This window comes from Podarcis filfolensis (assembly GCF_964270895.1).
Source record: "Podarcis filfolensis genome assembly, chromosome: 5".
In the NCBI taxonomy this organism is placed as follows: Eukaryota; Metazoa; Chordata; class Lepidosauria; order Squamata; family Lacertidae; genus Podarcis; species Podarcis filfolensis.
Genome location: NC_139608.1, coordinates 2,193,130 through 2,207,636, shown reverse-complemented (window position 1 = coordinate 2,207,636; position 14,507 = coordinate 2,193,130). Strand labels below are relative to the sequence as shown.

Here is a 14,507-nt window from a genome sequence, read left to right as displayed (position 1 = left end):
TAGTTAACTTTTTACACCGCTTCGTGTTTGAACAAAATATCTCAGCAGTTTACATATTGCAACAGCAGCGATATAAAATGCCGTACGTTGGTACCTTGGTTCTCAAACTTAATCCGTTACGGAAGTCCGTTCCGAAACCAAAATGTTCCAAAACCAAGGCGTGCTTTCCCATAGAAAGTAATGTAAAATGGATTAATCCCTTCCAGACTTTTAAAAACAACCCCTAAAATAGCAATTTAACGTGAATTTTACTATCTAATGAGGCCACTGATCCATAAAATGAAAGCAATAATTAATGTACTGTACTATAAAATAAGACAGTATTGTAGATGATAAAAATTAAAAATAATAATAATAAATTCTTACCTGCACTGATGATAGTCATTATTTGGATGGGGGGCTTTTATCAATTTTTGCAGTAACACAATCAATCGATCAGTAGCTGAAATGGGTTCCACACAGTCACAAAAACAAAAAATGAGAGCCACAAAACAGCAAAATAAATAGCAAAAACAAAAGTGCCAAACTTAATCCATTCCAAAAGTCCATTTACTTCCAAAATGTTTGAAAACCAAGGCGCAGCTTCTGATTGGTGCAGGCACCCCGGAAACAACAGCCAACAGCCACATCGGATGTTCGGCTTCTGAAAAATGTTCGAAAACCTGAATGCTTACTTCTGGAATCGAGGCGTTTGAGAACCAAGGTACCACTGTATAACAACAACATAAAATAACAATATGAAAATGCAAAGCAGATTCTGTACTCAGAACTAAACAATACTAGTAGCAATTCCACTATTTTAAGTTTCATCATTAAGCAGCAATAGGAAAAACTTTCTGTCAGTGAGAACTCTTTGACCGTGCAACAGACTCCCTTGGAAGGTGGTGGAATCTCCTTCCATGGAGGCTTTTAAGCAGAGCTTGGGTGGCCACCTGTTAGAGATACTTTAGCTGTGATTCCTGCACTGCAGGGAATTGGACTAGATGACTCTTCCAACTCTGCAATTCTATGATTCTATGATATTGTGTACATTAAGTTGTACACCACCCTAATAGCTTATAAGATCATAGAAGAGAGTTTGGATTTGATATCCCGCTTTATCACTACCCGAAGGAGTCTCAAAGCGGCTCACAATCTCCTTTCCCTTCCTCCCCCACAACAAACACTCTGTGAGGTGAGTGGGGCTGAGAGACTCCAGAGAAGTGTGACTGGCCCAAGGTCACCCAGCAGCTGCAGGTGGAGGAGCGGGGAAGCGAACCGGGTTCCCCAGATTACGAATCCACTGCTCTGAACCACTGCACCACACTGGGTCTCACACCACACTGGCTCTCAAGCTGCCATCTTTTTCATTCCATCCTGTATTGGGCCCCCGCAGTGCTCTTTTTGTTCTGCTGCCGTTCGCTTCCACCCAAAGCTGTGCTATTCGTTTTCCTGTTCAACTGTGGCAAAATGATAAAATGACATAACTTACATCATTGATTTTGTAATTTGCATTGCTGTTACGTTATTCCACCCTGTTCATGACAATGCAAAGGAAACACAATGCAAGTGGGAGGGAAAGGTGATCAGTTATGCACAATTTGCAGACTGAAAGCAATGGCAGATACTGATTGTATTCAACTGGATTGATTTTGGCGCCTGTTTCAGTGGTTGTCAGAATGCTCTTGACGTCTCTACTACTGAGTGTGACTTCTGACATGTTGCAGCCAATTTACCCCAACTCTTCCCAGGTCTGATTCTCACCAATTTATGGTCCATCATCACAAAAGAGAGGGCCGAATGGACATCACAACATAACTTAGAACATGTGTGAACAAACCTCCTGTTCTCCCTTTCACTCCTTCCTCCCTCCTCTCTCCTCTCTTCTCCTCTCTCTCTCTCTCTCTCTCTCTCTCTCTCTCTCTCTCTCTCTCTCTGTTACATCTGCTTTCATAGAAAGCAGAGTTTGGCATTACATCTGAATCAGCAAAAAATATTCCTTCAAACCAGGTCTTGATCCAAGCTGGCCTTCCTGGATCTGGAGAACTTTATTATTTTTTTAATTCACAACATTTATACACTGCTGAATTGAAAAATAATAATCCTCAAAGTGGTTTAATATATGTATAAAACAATAACATTATCAGTATCAAGAATTAACAACAATGATTTGAGACTTTCAAAAAATTAAAATAACTAAAAACAGGTTAAAACAAGTGGCAGCTCTCTAAATATCTCGGTAGGCTTGTCTAGTTTTTCGCAAGCTCACGTGAAGGTGCTTTGCTGTTTCAGACATAACGGCAAACTGCACTTTCTTCCCAAGTGGGTGTAACGGATCAAAATGGATCATTTGAGTGGGGAGAAGGATGTGCTTGAGCAGACTCGTGTAAAGCATTCGTGTAAAATGCCCAAGTCGGGTTTGTTTGGCCTGTGAATCAAAGCTGCATGCCTCATCACAAAGAAGGGAAAAGAAATGTTGGGAAAATTGCAGCAAAATGGGAAAGGACAGAGGTGAGGGCACCTGACGATTCAAGACCACTCTTCTCACATGAGAAGAAAATGGTCTGAAAATCCAGGTGAGAGAGATTCAGCTGTGCTCTTTGAGTCATGAGCAGATAAAGGTGTGTTTACTGCGACGCATTTGCGTGAGGTCTCTTGCAATTGGAAGCAAAGCTGTAATCAGCTTTAAATGGTGTGTCGGCATTTTATTGTGGGATCTGAGAACTTGCTGGATTCCCATATATCAGGAGTGCCTTCTTCCTCCTCCTCCTCCTTTCTGCTTCTTCCTGGTGCTTCCCCCCCCCTCCCCCATGTGGAAGAAAACAAGGCATTTCGAAAGCCCTGCGCCTATGGTGGCTGTTGTTGTTTTTCCCCAAAGAGGAGAGACTTTTTCCTTCTCCCATCAGCTCCACCCATTCCAAAAGGGAAAGTCAATTGCCTCTCGCTGGCAGAACCCATTGCGGGATTCAAATTCAGATGGGTTGGTCCCTTAGATCCAAAAATTTCTTTCTTCAGAGGCAGGAAGTGATCCTTTGGGATTAACCCCATCCTTTCCCTTTTGTGGGGTGCCCTATCCATTTTCCCCACCCATCCTTCGAGTGAGCATGTGAAAATGTGATATTCTAAGCCTGATCCCCGCAGACTGATAAGAAGCGTACCTGAAGATGACTAAACCCACGTTCTTCGCTCTGCCGCTGTTTTCTTTTGTGTTCCCGTTGCCAGGCGAGGTGCGTGTTTGCATCTGGTTGGACTGCTTTTATAAAACAACAACAGCCTGTGATTAAAATGTCAGACAATAGGAATTAAGGTTTTTCTGACACTTTGAATGTTATTTGCAGGAGAAGATCCAACCTGCAAAGGCTGAGCAAAAGTCGATTAAATATGGGTGTGGGTGAAAGCAGATGGTGGTCTCTTATCAGTGGCTACCAAGACTCAAATCGATTTAAATCACGATTTAAATCACCAGTCAGTAAGACTTAATTTAAGTCACTAGTCAGTAAGACTTGGTTTAATTTTTTCTTTTCTTTTCTTTTCTTTTTTTTAACAGAAAGACTCAATCTTGCTGGTATAATCTTAATATTTACAACCAGATGAAAGTTTCATTTTGGGGATAATAAACTTTCAGAGTAGTTTCTACAGTTATATCAAAAATTAATGATTTGGTTATGCTATTAGAAATACATAGACAGATAATTATGAAATTATTGTGAGGTTTAAGAAGTTATCAATTTGGACAACTCTTCTGCTGTACTTTATTGGAAGGAGAAAAATAATCATTTCCTTAATAGCAATTTAAACAATTTATTTAACGAAAGCAATAACATGATAGCATATGTATCCATGTTTGTTAACTGATGTGGGTAAACATACACACACACACACACACACACACACACATACACACACATACATACATATAAGCTTAGATTTTAGCACACATAAAAACTTAAAACTATAAGGTAACTTAAATAAAAAACTATCTTTAGAAAGATTTTCCCTCCAAAAGCATTTTATTTTAAAAATCTGATTTTAATTAAAAAAAACTGATTTAAATTTAAAAAATACGATTTAAATTTAAAAATCTGATTTTTTAATTTTTTAAAAAAATATAATTGATTTTTATCCACCCTGCCTGTGCATGCCAGATGGGTGGTGTTGCCTTCAGATGCCCTTCGGATACCTAAAGGGCACTGAAGAGGACAAAGGCAACCCCCCTTCCCGCCCCAGTGTCAGCCTTACATCAAATGGACATGGCGGGGGCCTGGACTACGTGCCCTCAGGGTCCCTTCCAGCTCTGCTGTTCTACGATTCTATGAAACTACAAGAGGGTAGATTTTTGTCTGGAAATTAGGAGATTACTGGTAAGAGCAGCGGGACTTAGTAACCTAGAGGACTGGTGGGCTCTCCTGTTTCACGGTGTTGGAATGATTTCCGCTGTTTACGTGCCTTTGCTATTATTTTTCATTCTTATTTATCTTCCAAGAATCTCGAGGTGGAGGAGTTCAAGGTCACCCAGTGTGGGGATTTGAACCCTGTTCTCCCAGGCCCTAGTCCAACACTCTTAACCATTATGCTCATATTTGCTAACAGCCGAAGAATGTGTGTCTTCAAAGAGGGGCTATAGGTCAGCTATATATTTTTGGGGAGGGAGGCTCAAGCAGGGAGAGGGGTGCGGTCAGACTAAATAGCTTACGAAGCCATTTGCAACTCCACAATCCGATGGCCCCTGACCTGATCCAGGAGGTCTGCTTTTCTGTTCTTCCATCCTATGCTTCTTCCAATGGGTCTTTCGACCAGGTAGACCAATTGTTCCCAAAATGGGTTTACCTATAGGGAGAGGGGACTAAGAAACAAGGGGGTTAGAGGTGTAAATGACTACCAAAGAGCAGACATCCCTGGATCAAGTTCATCAATTTTCTTGCATTAATTGAACTACCGTATTTTTTGCTCTATAAGACGCACCAGACCACAAGACGCACCTAGTTTTTGGAGGAGGAAAACAAGAAAAAAAATATTCTGAATCTCAGAAGCCAGAACAGCAAGAGGGATCACTGCGCAGTGAAAGCAGCAATCCCTCTTGCTGTTCTGGTTTCTGGGATAGCTGTGCAGCCTGCATTCGCTCCATAAGACGCACACACCTTTCCCCTTACTTTTTAGGAGGGAAAAAGTGAGTCTTATAGAGCAAAAAATATGGTACTTTTTTGTGTGTATTACATATACACGCCAGCTTTCCTTTGAAGGATCTCAAGGTGTACATGGCTCTCCTCCTCCCCATTTCACCCTCACAACAGTCCTGTGAGGTAGGCTAGATGAAGACATGGCAAGTGGCCCAAAGGTCACCCATAGCTGATTGGGAATTGGAGCTCTGCTCTGCCAAGTCATAGTTCGACAGTCGAACCATCATTTGGATTTTGAGTAATTGTATTATTTGTTGTTACTGTTTGGATCTTTATTGGGTTATGGTCTTCCTGACTGGGCTATGCAAACCACCAGTCTGAAGAATTATTTTCATGGGGAAAGGGGCACTGGGGATGAGCCTGTGGAACTGAGGGGGCAGTTGTCCCTGAAGGTTTTGGAACCACCAACATAGATCAATAAAGTAATTAGCAGCACAGAAGACAGAAGCAAACACTCACAACGCAACGGAATAAAAAGCAACACATGCGAGCCACCATCAAGCCAATCTAGAGAAGCTTCTTCCACAGGAAAATGACATTTTTAATGCATCGCATGGACCCCAAATGTGTTGCTGTTGGCTTTTGGGTGTTGTTGGTTAAGAAGCAAAAGTGGTGTGGTCAGCTGGTAGTCGAAGGCATAGCAAAGTGGAGAGGGCTCTGAGTTCTAGTTTGGACATTGTGGATTAAAGAGGATGCAAAAAAATACACCAAGGTAGGTGAAGGACATGGCAGAAGGTCATGGAGGTGAATCTGGACAACAGGCGAGGACCTTCTAAGCTGTGGGAACTGGGGGTTCAGTGCAGTAAAAATGCCTCGCCCTACTCACAGCCTCTTTGCACCAGAATTGCACCCAAGACTTTTGGTAAATGTAGACATGCATGAGCTTTGCAGGCAGCTTTGAGGTCTTACAAGATTTATCCCCTGTTGCTCTGAAACATGATGACTACCTGGAAAGACCAGAAATCTGACTTGTGGTCTGGTTGGTTTTTAAAAAACATATGAAAAGAAGTTCTTCCTCTCTCCCTCTTTGAGGAAACTCTTAAATTTAGGTCAGGCCAGTCCGGTGAGAACCAGTTCAGGAGGGGTCCAGTTATATTTTGTTTCGGTTCTTTAGGTTATGTTAAATTGCCATACTTCTGAGTAAGAATATAAAGAGAGAGAGAAAGAGAGTGAATTTGTCTTCTCTACCCACATCCATGAGGTCCTGTGGAAGATCCCTGGTCTGGTGGAACAGCTCAAGCTCTACAGGCAAGGGAGTCCCTGGTGCGAATCCAGGTGGAGCCCCTGGGGAAGAGGGCAAATCGGGAACATCTGAGCCAATCAGCATGTTTGGGCTCCTAAGAGCATAAGAAGAAGAGCCTGCAGGATCAGGCCAATGGTCCACCTAGTCCAGCATCCTGTTCTCACAGGGGCCAACCAGATGTGCACATGCTGGATCCTGCCCTCTTTTAAATCCATCAGAGTTGGTGACCACCTCTGCCTCCTGCCTTAGGGGGTTCCACAGTTTATGTCTGCCTGGAGAAGGACTTTCTTTCATCCTCCCTGAGTCCTTACGTTCTGGATTTCCAAGGAGCAGCACCATCCCTCCTGTGCCCCCTGGGAGGTGTTCACCCTCACAGCCCGGGGAATCTGAGGGAGCAGGCGATGGAGCCAATTCTGCCCTTTCCTGAGGCTGGCTGGGCCTTAGGACAAAGCGATCTCCATCTGCTGCTCTGTAGACACAGCCACACATATTGGGGAAGTCATTGAACAGTGTCTGGGAAGGAGGTGATCCTGAAAGGGGGGGAAGGCAGGTGTGGGGGGCTCCAAGCAGGGCTTCTGTGCTAGCTTCATGGCTCAGAAGACCTTCACCTGTTGCCTAACTGCCTTGTTGTGGAGTTTGGAAGAAAACAGGTACCTACCGGGTGCAAACCAGCCCACAACACCACAGGAATAGTGGAGAACATCCTCCTCGCCCCTGCTGAACGTGGGGTGGGCCTCCTCTGGGGGCTGCACAGGGCTTGAGGCGGAGTCTGTACCTGTTGGAGCGCGGCCTGCAGAGACTCAACCAGAGAGTCAGGAACCAGAGGCGGCAGGTGGGGCTGCCGATCCGTAGGACGAACCAGTTTTGACAAGGAAGAGCGAGGAAGGGGGTGTTGATGGGAAAAGGTCAAAGCGACTCTTTTCGTCGAAGGGGAAGATCAAGCAAAACTTGGCACCCGGCTGTCAAAACTGACTCATTCAGTGCACCATAACCTCCTGGAAGGATCCGAATTCGGGAACGGGTGGCAGTTTGTGAAGCATTGGGTTCAATAGTGCAAGTGCGCGCGCACACACACTCATGTTTTCCTCCTTTAACACACACACAAAAAGACCCGCAATCGCTCAAACTCAACCGCAATTATGGCAACCCAAATCCTTTGGCAAGACCTGCTGGGATTGTCGCCGTTTCTCAACTTTTCTGGTGCTCAGGAGTGGCTGGGGAAACCCAGCCAGATAGGCGGGGTCTAAATAAATTATTATTATTATTATTATTATTATTATTATTATTATTATTATTATTAGTGGGCTGACGTAATTGGGGTCAGAGGCACCTCTCTTGCCACTTCAAGATGCAAAATTACCATTTGCTTGATAATCCATCAAAAGTGGGGCAGGTGATATATAGCCCATTGTGGAAGCTTTCTTATCCCCTGGCAGTTTGGCCCACCGCTTAGGTTGCTCCAAGACTCTCACTATTTTGCAGGAATGCTTCAATGATATACCAGCCAAATTTAGGTTGTGCGATTAAAGCAGGGCTTATCTGCACCTCTGTTTGACCAGCCGCTTTCCCCTGAAGAAACCCAATCTTTAGCGCTGAATTGGAACAAACGGCAATTGAGTTTTCAGCGGGTTGTTGTTTGCTCCGATTTAGCAATAGAGAGTGGATTTTCTGGAGGAAAGCAGCAAGGCATAGGCAAAACCACTTGGATCTGTGTCTAGAAAGCAACAGACAAGTGGAAAACCGCTTGGACCTGGGTTTTCTAGGCACTGGAGAAGCAAAAGTTTGGATGAGCCCTTGGTGGCTCTGCATCATGAATCTGAACCCCACCCCATCCAATAACATATTTTGCAGTGGAGAGGGTGGGATGGTAGCAATGTCCCGTGATGCCACATAACCTTCCGTCAAACCAAAAATCAGCACGAATTCTCCGTGCGCCCCTCCCCCCCGAGGGGCCCCTAGTTTATTCCTCTGGCAATTTGACCCCGTGTAGAGCGGCCGTGAAAAGGGGAATTTCCCTGCTAGGAAAGGAATCGAAAGTACAACTGCCAGTATCATAATGCCATTATAGAAATCTGTGGTGCAGCCACCTTTGGAATATACTGTATGCCGTTCTGGTCGCCTCACCTCAAAAGGGAGTTGGAAAAAGGTTCAGCAAAGGGCCATCAAAATTATCAAGGGGGTGGAGAGAAAGGGTGCAGAGTTTGGGACTTTTTAGTTTAAAGGAAAGAAGAGGAAGAGGTGAGAGGATAGAAGTTTGTAAAATTAGGCATGGCATTGACAACGTGCATAGGGAAAAGTTATGCCCCCCCCCTCCTAACAAGACAACTTGTGGACACCTGATACCGGGTTTCCCTTTTGGGGCAACTGGTTGTCCCCTGTGAAAACAGGATGCCCCACCAAATTGCATAGTTCATTCTTTTCCTTTTTTAAAAAAATAATTTTTATTAACTGGCCAATCACATCAAATTAAATCACATCACATAAATTCCAAATTACAAAGCCAAATTTTTAAATTTTGTTGGGGGAACCCATACTTCAAGATCCAAAGGGGGATTCAGATCATCTTCTTATTACTGCGTTAATGTCCAAATCAGTCCCAATCAGTCCAGACAAAATTCATAATTCTATCCAGTCTTATCTTGGTGTTTCCACATCATATCTTGTTCATATAATTTCTATTTTTCCTTTACGATCTCTTCTGTTAGTCTCCTTAAGCCGATAAGCAAAATAATAATCCTGTGTGGATTTCCCATTCCTCCACTAAGTCCAGATGGTTTCCATATATCTCCTTCGTAGATAGCATCGCTCTTTCCATCATAAATTTGGCATTTGTCGCTCTTAAGTCCCACCGAGAAGTTGATCCACGATATGTAAACAACTCTATTTCTCTCTTTCTCCTCCCAGACCCAAGAGCTCCAACAATGCCTCCCAAAATGGCGACGGCATTTTTAACTGCGTCATTCCAAAACTCTTAGCTTTCCAGCTTCATCTTGAAACATTGCTTTGGTTCGAAAGTTTATCTCCACACAGCCTTAAATCCACAGCTTAAGTCCTTAGTTTCTGACTCATTAGGGGAGGGGATTCTTGTTAAATCACATAAGAAAAAGGAAGGCAGGTTTTTCCCCCCCTCCCCCCTCAGTCATTTATCATACCGTATCTTGACGTATCTTCTCATATTTTATTCTTGTCTTGTTATCAGAGATCTCTTCTGCCAGCAGTCTTTACTCCCCTTTTTCCTTGAAGCATATGCAATTTATCTCGTCCAAATTGTTTCTTTGGAAGATGCTTGCAACTAGCGGCGCGAATCAGGGACGGCGTCCAGGAGTGCCGGAATCCCACAGGAGGGCTTTGTGCCTAGTGCCCCCACCCCCACAAATTCGGGGGTGGTATAGGTCACAGCAGGCAAGGGCCGTCCCCCCCACAATCCTGGGAGGGTTAAGGAGGCTAATTACCCCCATCATAGCCTCCAAATTACCTCGTGTAGGTCAGAGAGATGTTATTGTCAGCCATCTTCTGATGCGCCACCTAGTGGCCCCCCAGTTCATTCTTTTCCTTTCCAATTCAGGAGATAAATGTTTATCTCCCTCTCTTGTAACATTAATGCGTGACCCTGAAATTCTGGATTCCCTTCACCCACCCCCGCCAAACTAATGCCAAAGTTTAGTGCTAGTTTTGCACTGCAAACCCCGCATTTTGCGCTGCCCCCCAAAAAAACTAAGTAGTTGACACCACAAATCAGGGTCACGAGTTAATGCCAAAAAATACCCAAGCTTGTCCGACTGCCTCCAAACAGGCACATGAATTTTTGGGCATCCAATAAAGTTGAATGTTGGAAGATTTGAGACAGGCAAAAGAAAGTTTGGCTCCATCTCCTTCTTTTTCTCTCCTGCCATTTCCACTTAAGTAAAAGCTTGGCTTATCTTGGCAGAAAGGATCTGATGCAGTGCAGGGGTGTGTGTCTCTGTGTGTTTGTACTTTGTGAAGTCCTGTACAAACATTTGTCAGCTAATCCTCGCAACACTTCGGGCAGCCTGATAGTCACCCGTAAGCTGCGTTCTCTTCTCCCTCCCGTTTTTGAGATGGCGGGTGCTGTTTCAGAGTTGGGTCCTCCTGCTGAGGAAGGAAGGGAAGACTTCCTTTTGAGCTAGAGGTGTCTGCAACTGGCCACCCAAATATACCAGCCATAAAATTTACGGCGTAATGAGTTGCCCAAGAGGCAGGGAGATTCTACTGGCTTTGTGGCTCCTTCCTCTGATGGTAGAGGGCCATCGTTCCGGACATCCTCACCCCTCATTTGCTCCTAGAAAATGGTGCCCTGGAGCTCTCCAGCTTTGTTCAGATGGCCGGATGTGGCCTGGGTAAAGGAACTGCATTTCCTAAGGTCCTCAGTAGGGTTTTATGTGTGTCCAGAAGTGTAAAATTCCAAGACACCTTGACGCAGTGGAGAGCAGTTCCTGGGAAGTTTCCAAATCTTCCACCCAAATTGTGTGGCTGTTTCTTCCTTCTCCAGACTGATGATGGGGTTGTGGGTGTGCTGAGCCCACTTCAATGGGTCTGTCCCCCTACACACACATACACACACACACACATTTTGATTTTCTACAGTACATTTAGTTGATTCTTTCCTGCAACTTTATCAGAGAAAGGGAAGAAAAAGGCGAAAGAGCACATATGAAAAGGGAATACAAACAAACAAAACCATCACCCCATGTTCGCAATAAGCATCACCGTGGTTTGTTTTAATGGATATTTTAATTCTGGATATTTTGTTGCTTTGAATCGATTGTTTTATGGTGGTTTTTTATTGCGTAAAACCACTTGGAGGTACTTTCTACAATCAGTGTATAAATTTCATGGAATAAATCAATAAAGTGATCTGCATGGTCTTTGTGATTCACTTGATTCCTGGAAAACCTCTTAGAAGTCATTTTGACACGTAAACAGTATATAAAGGATATAAATGTGCAGACTTTTAACATGGGGGAATTTCACTCTGCCAGGTTTATACATTAAAACAAGCCAGTTTGAAAAGCATAGCGATTAAAGCAGTTGTTGTTTTTAAACCCGATTAGATGAAGTCTTTCTGGAGGTGGGCTGGTGGTGGCAGCAGCCTTCTCAGTGCCGATTGCAGCCTGCGGAAATATTTTCCTGACACCTCGGAGTCGCCCCAAAAGCAGCAGTCCCAAGAGAACCCAACACAACAGATGGTGCTTTGATCTGTATTCAGGGCTGTCTTAAGCATATGCGGCACCATGGTGCAAGATCCACCTGGTGCCCCCTATTCCAGGTTGCCCAGTCCCAGGTGCGTAGGAGGGTGGAGCTGGCTGGCCGTCTCAGCGTCTCACTGGCTCAGTCACCCCCGAACTCGCGGTGCAGAGCCAACCGCAGCAGAAGAGCCAACCGACTGGCAGGCTCTTCCCCGGACTCAACTCTCAGGCCCCGGACTCTTGGCCTGGCGCCCCTGGGAGCCTGGTGCCCAGGTGCCCCACACCCCTGGCACCTATGGGTAAGACGGCCCTGTCTCTATTCCAGGGGAGCAGTCATGAAGGTTAGCTGCAGCCAATATCTCCCCGCATGTTTGAGAACTAGCAACTTAGGTGGCTTGCGGTGCAATAAAACGGCTGTGTTAGGCTGCGCTACCTGGGTCTGGGTGGGTGGGTGTGCACGCGCATGCACAGGTTGCAGTCCAGGACATATTGAGGGCTCCAGGTTGGAGGAGGCTGACCTCAGGAGTCCCGTAGCGGCGTTTTGTAACCGTTCCATGTTCACACGCTGCTCCTCCGGTGAGTCACAGTTTGGGTGCTGTTAATTGCAGGGTGAAATGTACTCAAAAGAAGACCGGGAGATGGGGTAGCGATTGCCTCTTTGTCTGCCGTCACCAACCCAGGGAAAACATTGGTGCTTCTGTTGAGCCTAGCTGCTGCAGCGTAAGGTTTCTTGCCCTAGGCTCCAGCGCTGTGACTCTTCTCCTCCGTTGACCATCCTGTGGGAGCTTTCCTCCAGAGGTGATGCAAAGAGCTGGTTGCAACGCGATGGAGCAACCTGCTTTGCATCTTGTTTCCGCTTAAGAGGAGGAGAAGGAGGGAGGATGGGGAAAGGGGGATTCAGGAGTATTTGAAGAGCTGTGCCTTTGCTGTGGTACCTTCCAGGTTATTGCAACACACTCCACAGGGGACTCGATAACTTCAGCTGGTCCAAAAGGCATCAACATACCATATTGGACCGAATATAAGTCGCACCCGCAAATAAGCCACACTTTTAAAATTTGGCGGCTTGGGGGAGGCTGGACACCATTGTGGAGGAGTGGCGGGCAGACTGGGCACTGTTGCTCCATGCTCCTGGGTTCCTTCTGGGCAGGGGAAGCTGCACCACTTTGACGGCGGCATAAGTTCATGAATATAAGCCACACTTTAACTTTTCACGATCAGAATTTGGGGGGGAAAGTGCAGCTTATATTTGTGCAAATACGGTATTGGTGTTTGAAGCCCTAAACAGCTCGAGCCCCGAATAGCTGAAAGGCCTTCTCCTTCCCTACAGACACTCTCAGGTGCCAAGATTGGCAGGGCGCCCTATCCCCCTACATAAAATTGTCCATCTAGGTTGGTGTTCATCACTGGCCCCTGTGGCAGGGAGTTCCATAGTTCAACTCTGCATCACGTGAACAAGTCCTTACTTTTCTCTGTCCTGAACCTCCCAGCATTCAGCTTCACTGAGTTCTAGTGTTTGGAGGGAGAAAATCTTTTCTCGTTCCAATTTCTTCGTGCTATGCAAAATTTTATAAGCTTCTATCACAGCGGTTCTCAAAGGGTGTGGTGCTCCACACTGGTGTGGCAGAAGAGGAAGGCAAGTGTTGCAGGAAGATTCAAGGACAATCAAATAAACGTTTAAACATTTCAGTGTTGTGTCATATAGGATCTGTGTTCTGTTTATCACCTCCATTTGCTTTTTAAAAAACCTTCATAGCAAAAGTGCTGAAGTAATCTTCACAGATGGGTGACAACAGCATAGCAGTGTCATTTCTCGTAGGCTTGGGAACATGGCTATGATACCTTGGTATTGTTTTCCCTGGAAGTGATGTGAAAGAGGACTCTCTTCCACCTGGCTACTGACTCACCTGTCCCTTTTATGAGCTAATGTCTGTCTACTGCTTCCTACCTGGAATGAGTAAAAAAAAAAGGCGATTGGGAAAGCTCTCCCCTTAAACCATGCAGAATGTATGCCTGCATATTCTACACCACAGAGCAGATCTTCTTCCACTCGCTAATGTGTGCTATTGACAGGGATTATCAAATCGGTCAATTTCAGGTTCTCTCTACAGTGGTACCTCGGGTTACAGACGCTTCAGGTTAAAGACACTTCAGGTTACAGACTCCGCTAACCCAGAAATAGTACCTCGGGTTAAGAACTTTGCTTCAGGATGAGAACAGAAATCACGTGGTGGCGGCAGCGGGAGGCCCCATTAGCTAAAGTGGTACCTCAGGTTAAGAACAGTTTCAGGTTAAGAACAGACCTCCAAAACGAATTAAGTTCTTAACCCGAGGTACCAATGTATTTCTCTTTTACCCCCCAGTTTTCCAGATTGCTCACATCACTTTGCGACATTATATGCAAACAAATGGCACTTCTGCTAACATATACATTTCTGGTAATATATGTGTCTTAGTACTTATCTTTGGGACCCGGGTGGCGCTGTGGTCTAAACCACTGAGCCTCTTGGGCTTGCTGATCTGAAGGTCGGCGGTTCGAATCCCCGTGAAGGGGTGAGCTCCCATTGCTCGGTCCCAGCTCCTGCCAACCTAGCAGTTCAAAAGCACGTCAAAGTGCAAGTAGATAAATAGGTACCACTCTGGTGGGAAGGTAAACGGCGTTTCCGTGCGCTGCTCTGGTTTTGCCAGAAGCGGCTTAGTCATGCTGGCCACATGACCCGGAAAAACTGTCTGCAGACCAACGTCAGCTCCCTTGGCCAGTAAAGCGAGATGTGCGCCGCAACCCCTGAGTCGTTTGCGACTGGACTTAACTGTCAGGGGTCCTTTACCTTTACTAATCTTTTGGGATGAAAAATTCAATCGCAAAATTCAGGGGAGTGCAAATTTCATGGAAGACCTGTG

At 45.3% G+C, this 14,507-nt stretch overlaps 1 protein-coding gene and 1 long non-coding RNA gene across 8 annotated transcripts in view; both read left to right on the top strand.

Moving 5' to 3' along the window:
* Positions 1–14,507, top strand: part of TP63 (tumor protein p63) — a gene marked incomplete at its 3' end in the record, with an annotated part of 94,812 nt that overhangs the window by 25,291 nt on the left and 55,014 nt on the right. The window lies entirely within an intron of this gene.
* On the top strand, positions 5,183–13,367 carry LOC310762287. The gene is made up of 2 exons (XR_014547927.1): positions 5,183–8,807; positions 9,940–13,367. It is a non-coding gene; the product is annotated as an uncharacterized lncRNA (long non-coding RNA).